This window comes from Aethalodelphis obliquidens, unplaced genomic scaffold (assembly GCF_003676395.1).
Source record: "Aethalodelphis obliquidens isolate GAN/ISIS:26980383/991018 unplaced genomic scaffold, ASM367639v1 scaffold32, whole genome shotgun sequence".
NCBI classification, from domain to species: Eukaryota; Metazoa; Chordata; class Mammalia; order Artiodactyla; family Delphinidae; genus Aethalodelphis; species Aethalodelphis obliquidens.
In genome coordinates this window covers 21,844,201-21,853,132 of record NW_020837976.1, presented here as the reverse complement: position 1 = coordinate 21,853,132, position 8,932 = coordinate 21,844,201, and the positions used below count along the sequence as shown (strand labels likewise).

Here is an 8,932-nt window from a genome sequence, read left to right as displayed (position 1 = left end):
ATGTCTGGTGGTGTGTTTTTGGGTGTCTGTGGACTTATTATGATCTTAGACAGCCTCTCTGCTAATGGGTTTGGTTGTGTTCCTGTCTTGCTAGTTTTTTGGCATAGGGTGTCCAGCACTGTAGCTTGCTGGTCATTGAGTGAAGCTGGGTATTGGTGTTGAAATGGAGATCTCTGGGAGATTTTCATCGTTTGATATTATGTGGAGCTGGGAGTTCTCTTGTGGACCTGTGTCCTGAAGTTGGCTCTCCCACCTCAGGCAGAGCACTGACTGCTGGCTGGACCACCAAGAGCCTTTCATCCACATAGCTCAGAATAAAAGGGAGAAAATGTAGAAAGAAAGAAAGAAAGAATGGAAGAAAGCAAGAAAGAAAGAGGATAAAATAAAATAAAGTAGGATAAAATAAAATAAAGTTATTAAATAAAAGAAATTATTAAGGTTATTTTTTTTTAATTAAAAATAAAAAACAAAACAATGGATGGACAGAGCCCTAGGACAAATCGTGAAAGCAAAGCTTTACAGAGAAAATCTCACACAGAAGCACACACATACACACTCACAAAAAGAGGAAAAGGGGAAAAAGTAATAACTCTTGATCTCAAAGTCCACTTCCTCAATTTGGGATGATTCGTTGTCTATTCAGGTATTCCACAGATGCAGGGTACATCATGTTGTTTGTGGAGCTTTAATCCGTTACTTCTGAGGCTGCTGGAAGAAATTTCCCTTCCTCTTCTTTGTTCACACAGCTCCTGGTCTTCAGCTTTGGATTTGGCCCCGCCTCTGCCTGTAGGTCGCCTGTTCTTCGTTCAGACAGGACTGTGTTAAAGGAGCAGCTGACTCAGGGACTCTGGCTCACTCAGGCTGTGAGGAGGGAGGGGTACGGATGTGGGGCAAGCCTGTGGTGGCAGAGGCCAGCATGACCTTGCAGCAGCCTCAAGCATGACTTGCGTTCTCCTGGGGAAGTTGTTCCTGGATCACCGGACCCTGGCAGTGGCGGGCTGCACAGGTTCCCTGGAAGGGGGTGGTGGATAGTGACCTGTGCTCACACACAGGCTTCCTGGTGGCAGCAGCAGCAACCTTAGCATCTCATGCCCTTCTCAGGGGTCCACGCTGACAGCCGTGGCTCGCGCCCTTCTCTGGAGCTCCTTTAAGCAGCGCTCTTTATCCCCTCTCCTCGCACACCAGGAAACAAAGAGGGAAGAAAAAGTCTCTTGACTCTTTGGCAGGTCCAGACATTTTCCCGGACTCCCTCCCTGCTCGTCGTGGTGCACTTACCCCTTCAGGCTGTGCTCACGCCGCCAACCCCAGTCCTCTCCCGAGCCTCAGCGCCCAGTCCCCGCCCATCCTGGTGGGTGAGCAGACAAGCCTCTCGGGCTGGTGAGTGCTGGTCAGCACCGATCCTCTGTGTGGGAATCTCCCTGCTTTGCCCTCCGCACCCCTGTTGCTGTGCTCTCTTCTGCGGCTCCGAAGATTTCCCCTTCTGCCACCCGCAGTCTCCGCCCATGAAGGGGCTTCTAGTGTGTGGAAACCTTTCCTCTTTCACAGATCCCTCTCACTGGTGCAGGTCCCGTCCCTATTCTTTTGTCTCTGTGTTTTCTTTTTTCTTTTGCCCTACCCAGGTACGTGGGGGAGTTTCTTGTCTTTTGGGAGGTCTGAGGTCTTCTGCCAGTGTTCAGTGGGTATTCTATAGGAGCAGTTCCAAGTGTAGATGTATTTCTGATGTATCTGTGGGGAGGAAGGTTATCTCCACGTCTTACTCTTCCGCCATCTTCCTCAACTGCCTATGTGATCTCTTTATCTTTTATCTGGGCAGGGTTCAGCTCTTCCTTGCTTCTGGTGTTATCTTTATCTTAAACTATCTGTCCACAGGAGATAAACTCCAGCTGCTCAGCCTGGGGCCCATATATCTCTTGACTCAATTCTGCATAGTGAGAAACCAGAATTAAATTGCAGGTCACCAAATTGGAATCGGAGAATTGTTGTCAGAGCATTATTGGTGTTGATTTTCTAAAATAAATAACAAATGTACCAAATATCCCCCTCACTCAGTGGCCTCCAGGGGTTTCACCTCATGCTATTGGATCCCTCTTTTACTTCCACTTATGGCCTCTGATTCTGAAAAGCATGACCAGTGCATCTTTTAGAAATAAATGATTCTTGTATAGTCTTGTTATAATTATAGATTTATAATTAATTATAATTATATAATTATATATATATAATTATATATATAATTTTATATATATATATAAAATTATGCTAAAAATGACTAACAGTAAATTTTGTTTACTGTTTTTGCTAAAAATGACTAACAGTAAATTGGTAGAAATACCTGAAAATCTGTTCTTTCTTGAGTGTGGAATAGATAGAGAGGTGTAGAAGGAAATAAAACTAGAAAGATTGGATAGATTTAAAAAGCACAAAGGAAGTCCAATGAGCAGTAGAGTGTTTTGGACTTTATTCAATAGAAAACAAGGAGTCTCCATGTGTTCTTAAAGGGAGCAGACATTATCTGACTTGTGATTTAAGAAGATAAATTTGGTCACCGTGTAAAGGAAAGATTTTAGAGAAGAGATAACAGAGAAGTCAGGAATCTATTGCCACAATTATCCATGTGAGAGACAATGAGGACCTGAACAGGAGCTGTGGAATCATCACTGAATACACAGGACACCATGACTGTCTGGATGTGGGGAAGGGAAAAGGATCTAAAATTATGCTTTTTCTATGGAGAAGTTTAAGGATTCATGTTCATGAATACTAAAGATAGCATAAATTTGGAGAGAGCCCAAAGGATGATGGTGACTTTCTGGAGATTTAGAGCACTTGGACATAGCAGAAACACTGCAATAAGGTCAGTTTTAATGTGGATAGATGTGAAATACAGCAAAGAAGCAACAGTTGCATTTTCTTTTCCAAATATTCATATATAATCTCCTGTCACTCTGCAATTAAAACTATCTAGTAATGACATTCTATATTATGGGAGAATATTTGAATTCCCAATGTCTTTATATGAGTACTATTTTATTTTAATGAGTGTTATTAACCTTCATTGTGTATGACTTGGGAGATGTCATATGGAGTCTTTAATGGGACTCTTCTACCTCTAGAATGTATATTTATATACATTCACCAATTATTCCTAGTTGAAACAACACATTACATTATACAGCCTGTACACTGGTCACTTTATCATCTTAGAGTTAATTGGTGTCATTTTGGAAATACATATGCATAACTGTAGGCACCAGGTGTGTTGACTCTTTTTCCTTCTTCAGAAATGCATGTCTTTCTAATGGACAATTTCAGGACTAAAATTTAAAAGGGACTTTTGGTATCACCTATTTTATTATTTGATCTTTAGGTAAGTTCTCTTAGATTATTTTCATTTTAAGCTGGCAATATAATTTATTGTTTTTTTATTTTTATAATATTTTTCAGGGTTGTTAACTGACATTTTTGACTGCTCTACATTGCAGGAAGCAGTAGGGCATGTTTAAGGTTCAGGCTCCAGTGACACCCACTTGGTTCAAAATCCTGCCTCCACCACTTAAGATGTGTGATCACAGGCAACTTGCTTAAATCTCTGAACCCCACTTCCTTGTTATAAAATAGGGATACCCTAGAGATGATCCACAGCCAGGTTAGGGCCCACAGGCCAGTATCTGTTCCAAGGAATCTGTACCTCTTCTTGCTGTTTGTCTGAATTGTTGAAACTATGACTCTTGGATACGGCTGCTGCCCCACCTCACAGGGCAGCTGCAGGAAGTAATGTTAAGTCACTCTTCATTCTGTGCTCTCACCCCATCAGCAGGTATTCTCCCCCTTCATGCAGGAAGGTCTGGAATTAGGTAGTTACAAAGCCCTGTCTCACCACCTCCTAACTACATCCAATGTTTCCCAGCTAGCCTAGAAGATCGTCATCACAGGAGAGGCAAGGCAATTAAAAAAAAAATCAAAACCGAGGAGAAACCTCTCTTTCTGCTCTTCTGAAGGCTTCTCTCCTGCACAGGAAGGTCCTGCAGGTATAGACAACACCCTGCTTCAAAATATCTACTCCCCTTTGAAGAAACCATGACCCACGAAGGAGGCAGGGCAGGAAAGGGTTCAATGTTCAGTTTCCTTTAATGACCCCATTCTCCCTGAAAGGCAGGTGCAGGCAGCTAGGCAATGGCAAGAGATGTTCACTTGAAGATCTTGCCCTGATTAAAGGCTTTGCCCGCATGCTGGAAGACCCCATCCCAGGAAAAATATTCTTGAACCAGCGGCTGGATATCCTCGTTGCTGGGATCCAGTTTCTGCTATGTGTATGACTCATAATCCACCTGCCAATCTGGACTCAGGGGAAAGGCAAGTTCCTGGTCTCGGAAGACTCAGACTCCAGAAATGGAGCTGCTATTGTTGGTTCCAAATAGAATGACACTGCAAAGGCATTCTTCCTCAGTTTGTCCAATTGCTGGAACATTCCATTGATAAGGTTGCAGCTTATGAATGTCTGGGTGAGCTCTTCAGGGAAGCAGTAGTTGCAGTACCACAGGAATCAGCCATTTTTATCAAAGTGCTCCCAAAAGTACGGCAGCACCACGGAGAGTGTGTCCTCGTTGGAGTACTTGCGCTTAAATTCATCCAACACAAAGTTACTCTTGGGCAGGTGAGCAAAGGGATCCTTGGCCTTCTGCTCAGCAGCCAATGCCTGCTCACATTCATCCAGCGCCTCCTCAGTAGCAGAGGCAGCTGTCTTCTTCTCCTCCTTCCGCTCAGCTTGGGGCTGCTTCTTCTCTTCTCGAGAAACTTTCTCTTTCCATGGGGTGTCCTTTTTAGGCTGGCTCTCTGCAAACTTTTTAACATCAAACTGGGCTATTTTTTCAGTTTCACCTCACCCAAGACAGCCCAGAACTGGGGCTGGTTAATGCAGGTGAGGAGCCAGTGGTTTGTATTAGGAAAGGACTGGCAGAAAGAAGGCTTCAGAACCTGTTTATAAAGCCACAACAGGGTGCAGACAACTATGATATCAGCCATTGTCACACGTTCGCCCACCAGAAAAGTCCTTGTCTTCAAGTGAGCATCCAGCAGCCTCATAATTTGCCTCACCACCACCTTTGCATGCTCTGTGACCTGCTTGTTGTGGTGCATGTTGCTCAAGGTGGGGAACACCCAGGTACTGGCTGGGGGAACTATGTTTCTATCAGCAAAGCTCACCCACTGCACCACCTGGACTGCTGCTTCAAGAGTACTTCTCCGCAACTCCTCGTTGCTCACATAGGAGGCAATGCCATTGCTCTCAAACACACAGAATCCATCATCACCCTCAAAGGCTGGAACCTTGCCAGCAGGAAATTTACTGAGAAATTCGGGGGTGCAGTTGGTTTGGCCAAAATAGAAGTGGGGTGGTGCGGAGAGCACATGGACTTGATCCCTGCTGTACTGAGTGGCAGTGAGGGCCTTGAAGGCCTTCCAGTTTTCAAGATATGTGCACAAGGTTCCAGCCGCCATGGTGATTCTGCAGAGAAAGGGGCTAATTTATTGTCACATTACTATGTGATCATTTTAAGCTGGGTACCTTATAAAAGTGATGCGTAAGGCTCTTAGAGGGAAGGCTAGCATGAAGATTTTATCAATAATGTGAAGATTCATTAAGTCAATTGAGCTAAATTATCCCATTTCTTAAACAACACTATGATTTTTGAAGCACACGCTCAATCTTTATTCAGCTTACTTAATACATTAATGGTCTTTTAAAATATTTCATATACTAGCTGGAATAAAGAAAAAAATTCTCTTAAAAGTTTTTTTTATTTTATCTCAAGAATTAATATAAGTACATTATTATTATGGTAGATAATTCTACTTAGAATTATTATCTTCTCTTACGTACAGTACTAACATTTCCATAAACTAGCAACAGGGAGAGCTAATATCGCTGGGATTTTTCAACCCTCATTACACGACTGGAACACATTTCTTTGTAAAAAAACAACAACATTCTCAGATGACTATTACCCACTGTGATAAACTATTTCTTACTCTGCCATTATTGTCATAAGAGTTAATGAAAAGCCTCTTGTTACTTTACAAGTACAAATCTTTTTTTAAAATTTTATTTTTTTATGGAAGTAGAGTCAAGTTACAATGTTTCAGGTATACAGAAAAGTGATTCAGTTATATATATATATATATATATATGATATTAATATAGTTCCCTGTGCTATACAGTAGGTCCTTGTTGTTTATCTATTTTATATATAGTAATGTATATCTGTTAATCCCAAATTTCAATTTTATCCCTCACCTCCTTTCCCCTTTGGTAACCATAAGTTTGTTTTCTATGTCTAGGACATTTAAAAATATTCATTCAGAAAATAGTTATTATTATTATGTGACTGACTATGGATTAGGGACTAGGAATACAACAATAAAGACAAATGCTTGTGCCTCATGGTTTTCATTCTAGTGAAGGATAAGGTTATGTCTAAGTGGGTTTTTCCTTTCTTGGCCACACACTTAGATACTGACATTTGAATATCTAAATTTTAGCATCTCATGTTGTTTTGTTTGCTCTATTATGCATCTCTGATTGTTTTGTGTATTTTGTCTTTAGGGAGTTGGTAACAACTTAGTGGTAAAAAGTGCAAGGTTAGGGCCTTATTGCCTAGGTCTGAGTCCTGCTCAGCTATTTTCTAGTTGTGTTATATTGAACAAGTTTTCTTTATCATTATAAGCTTCCCAGGAATAGCAGTAGGGACAACTATGCCATAGGTTTAAAAGAGACACTTGTAAAGCACTGAGCAGAGTGCCAGGCACATTCATTAACCATTATTTCTTAAGATTAACTATTAATTTTGAGACCAAATATTTTCATTAATACATATTTTTCATATCCTATAACAATTAGAATGGTGCTGTGTTCACAGAGAGGCAATAATAAATTCCCTGGAAAAAAGTAATAAGAGCAGCTTTGATAAAGAAAAGCAGGGGAGAATACACAGGCTCTAAACAATTCCATCAGGGAAGTGATAAATGAAAGGGAGAGGGAAACTGAAAACAAAGGTCTCAAGGTAAAGCCATACTCCATAGTTAGCTACTTTTACCATTTATTAATGACCAGTCTTAAGGGGGAGGATTCAAAAGAATTTTTTTTTTGTTTTTTAAACAATATTCTCCTCAGAATTGAAACTCCGTATCTATGGTTCTCCCTTTCCCTGGAGGAAGTTAGATAAGAGGATACAGAGAAAGGGTCATCTTTGAAAAGTCTTCTCTTCCTTGACATGAGTTTCAGACCCAATAGCACAATGTGTTGGAGAGGCAAGGGAATTGTGGCCCATCAAAGACTGCAAAAGACTGCAAAGATGTCTTCCTTCTCTGCTTTACTAAGAAGCCAGATGCCTGGGAATGACTGCTTTGGTCTCCTGACATCTCCAGAAGGTTTGATGTGTTACTGTGGGAGCCAATAAACCATTTTCTCTGTGATGACAGACTTCTGAGTCCAGCTGTGTCAGACACAAAGAGGAGTGATTCTTTCCTTCAAATGTTGGGGCTCTCACCTAGTGTGAGACACCTCGATGGGGTTGTAACTTTGGGGAGATGTGACAATGATAGCATAGCCCTGTTTGCTGGGTCTGAGTGATGCATAATTCTTGCAGTCAGCAAAATCCTCAGCCAAGAACAGAGAAACCTTTTGTACCGAGTTTCTCTTTTCTTCACACTCTTCTCTTTAGAGAATTCTGAGTTGAATTGGGCTGATGGAGATTTTGCTGTTTATCACATCAGACAGCCTTCTCTCCAGACACAATTCTTCTGGGAGTTTCACTGATTTTAGATGAAAGTCTACATGTGCCACATCCAAATTTGGGCTGAAGAATTTAGAAATGTAATCAGGAATCATCACTATTTGGAAAATGTCTTTGTCCTTGCTTGTTAGTTTAGCTTTTGCTGTGGGTTTTCTCAGTCTGGAGCTGGTCCAAGCAAATATGCTTTTACCAGCACCCTTCATGGCAAACTATGCTGTTGACAGTATGATTTCAACCTGAGAGTAGATAGAGTCCCAGACTGTGAGCTGATTGAAATCTCTCTCCTCAAGTACTGGAGGAGGAACAATCTTTTATTAAACCAGACAGCACCCATTATGTCATGTCCTGGTAATGTGTCATTGGCATGGCAATAGGAGATAAATAGCCTGCTACACCTCAGCTCAAACTCACCCAGTGATTCATGAAGCACCATTACATTAAGGCAACTCAAAGTGGCTCATATAAAAAATTATTCATAAATCTCACCTATATGAATGCAGATTTAGAAAAGCAAATGGAGTAATATAAAATAATTCAGTAAATTTATCATGAAAAATGCATTTATGCCAATGTGTAAAGTTTGCTGCTAAAATATGAACAAGATGGTAAAATAAAAAACAGAAGGTTTGTCAATGTATCAAGCAGGTACAAAAGGATTTAGATATGGATAGGGGGCTCTGTGTGTAAGTTATAGTGTCTTTTTATTGATGGCATTTAAGTTGGTTCATGTTTAGAGCAAAGCCTTTTTCATTTCCAGAAGCAGCTTGAAAATGACAAATGGTATTTGTAAAAGGATAAGGAACAGATATTTTTATAGGGCGAGGGAACAAACTGATGTATAGTTTATATATAGTTTATAGTTTATATAATGCTTGATAAGACATGGATCTGTCACTTTATATTAAGTACATTCTAGTGATCTAGTAACATGTTAATTCGCCTGGAAGAATTGAAAAACAGAACCCCTGACCTGAAGGTACATACACTGTAAACACATTTTCTTGAAAAAATGCCATAGAGGAAGAGCAGTATAAATTAAAACACTTAGCTATTTATCATTCAAATTATATTTGTGATTCTTAGAAGTATGGAGTGTAGTAATTTAGGAAACTGTGGATAATCTAAAATGAGGGATAATTTTT

General features: G+C 40.6%; 1 pseudogene; it reads right to left on the bottom strand.

Annotated features, from left to right (window-relative positions):
• Positions 1-4,113: 4,113 nt before the first annotated feature.
• LOC113631274 (elongation factor 1-gamma-like) lies at positions 4,114-5,496 on the bottom strand (annotated as a pseudogene).
• Positions 5,497-8,932: the final 3,436 nt, after the last annotated feature.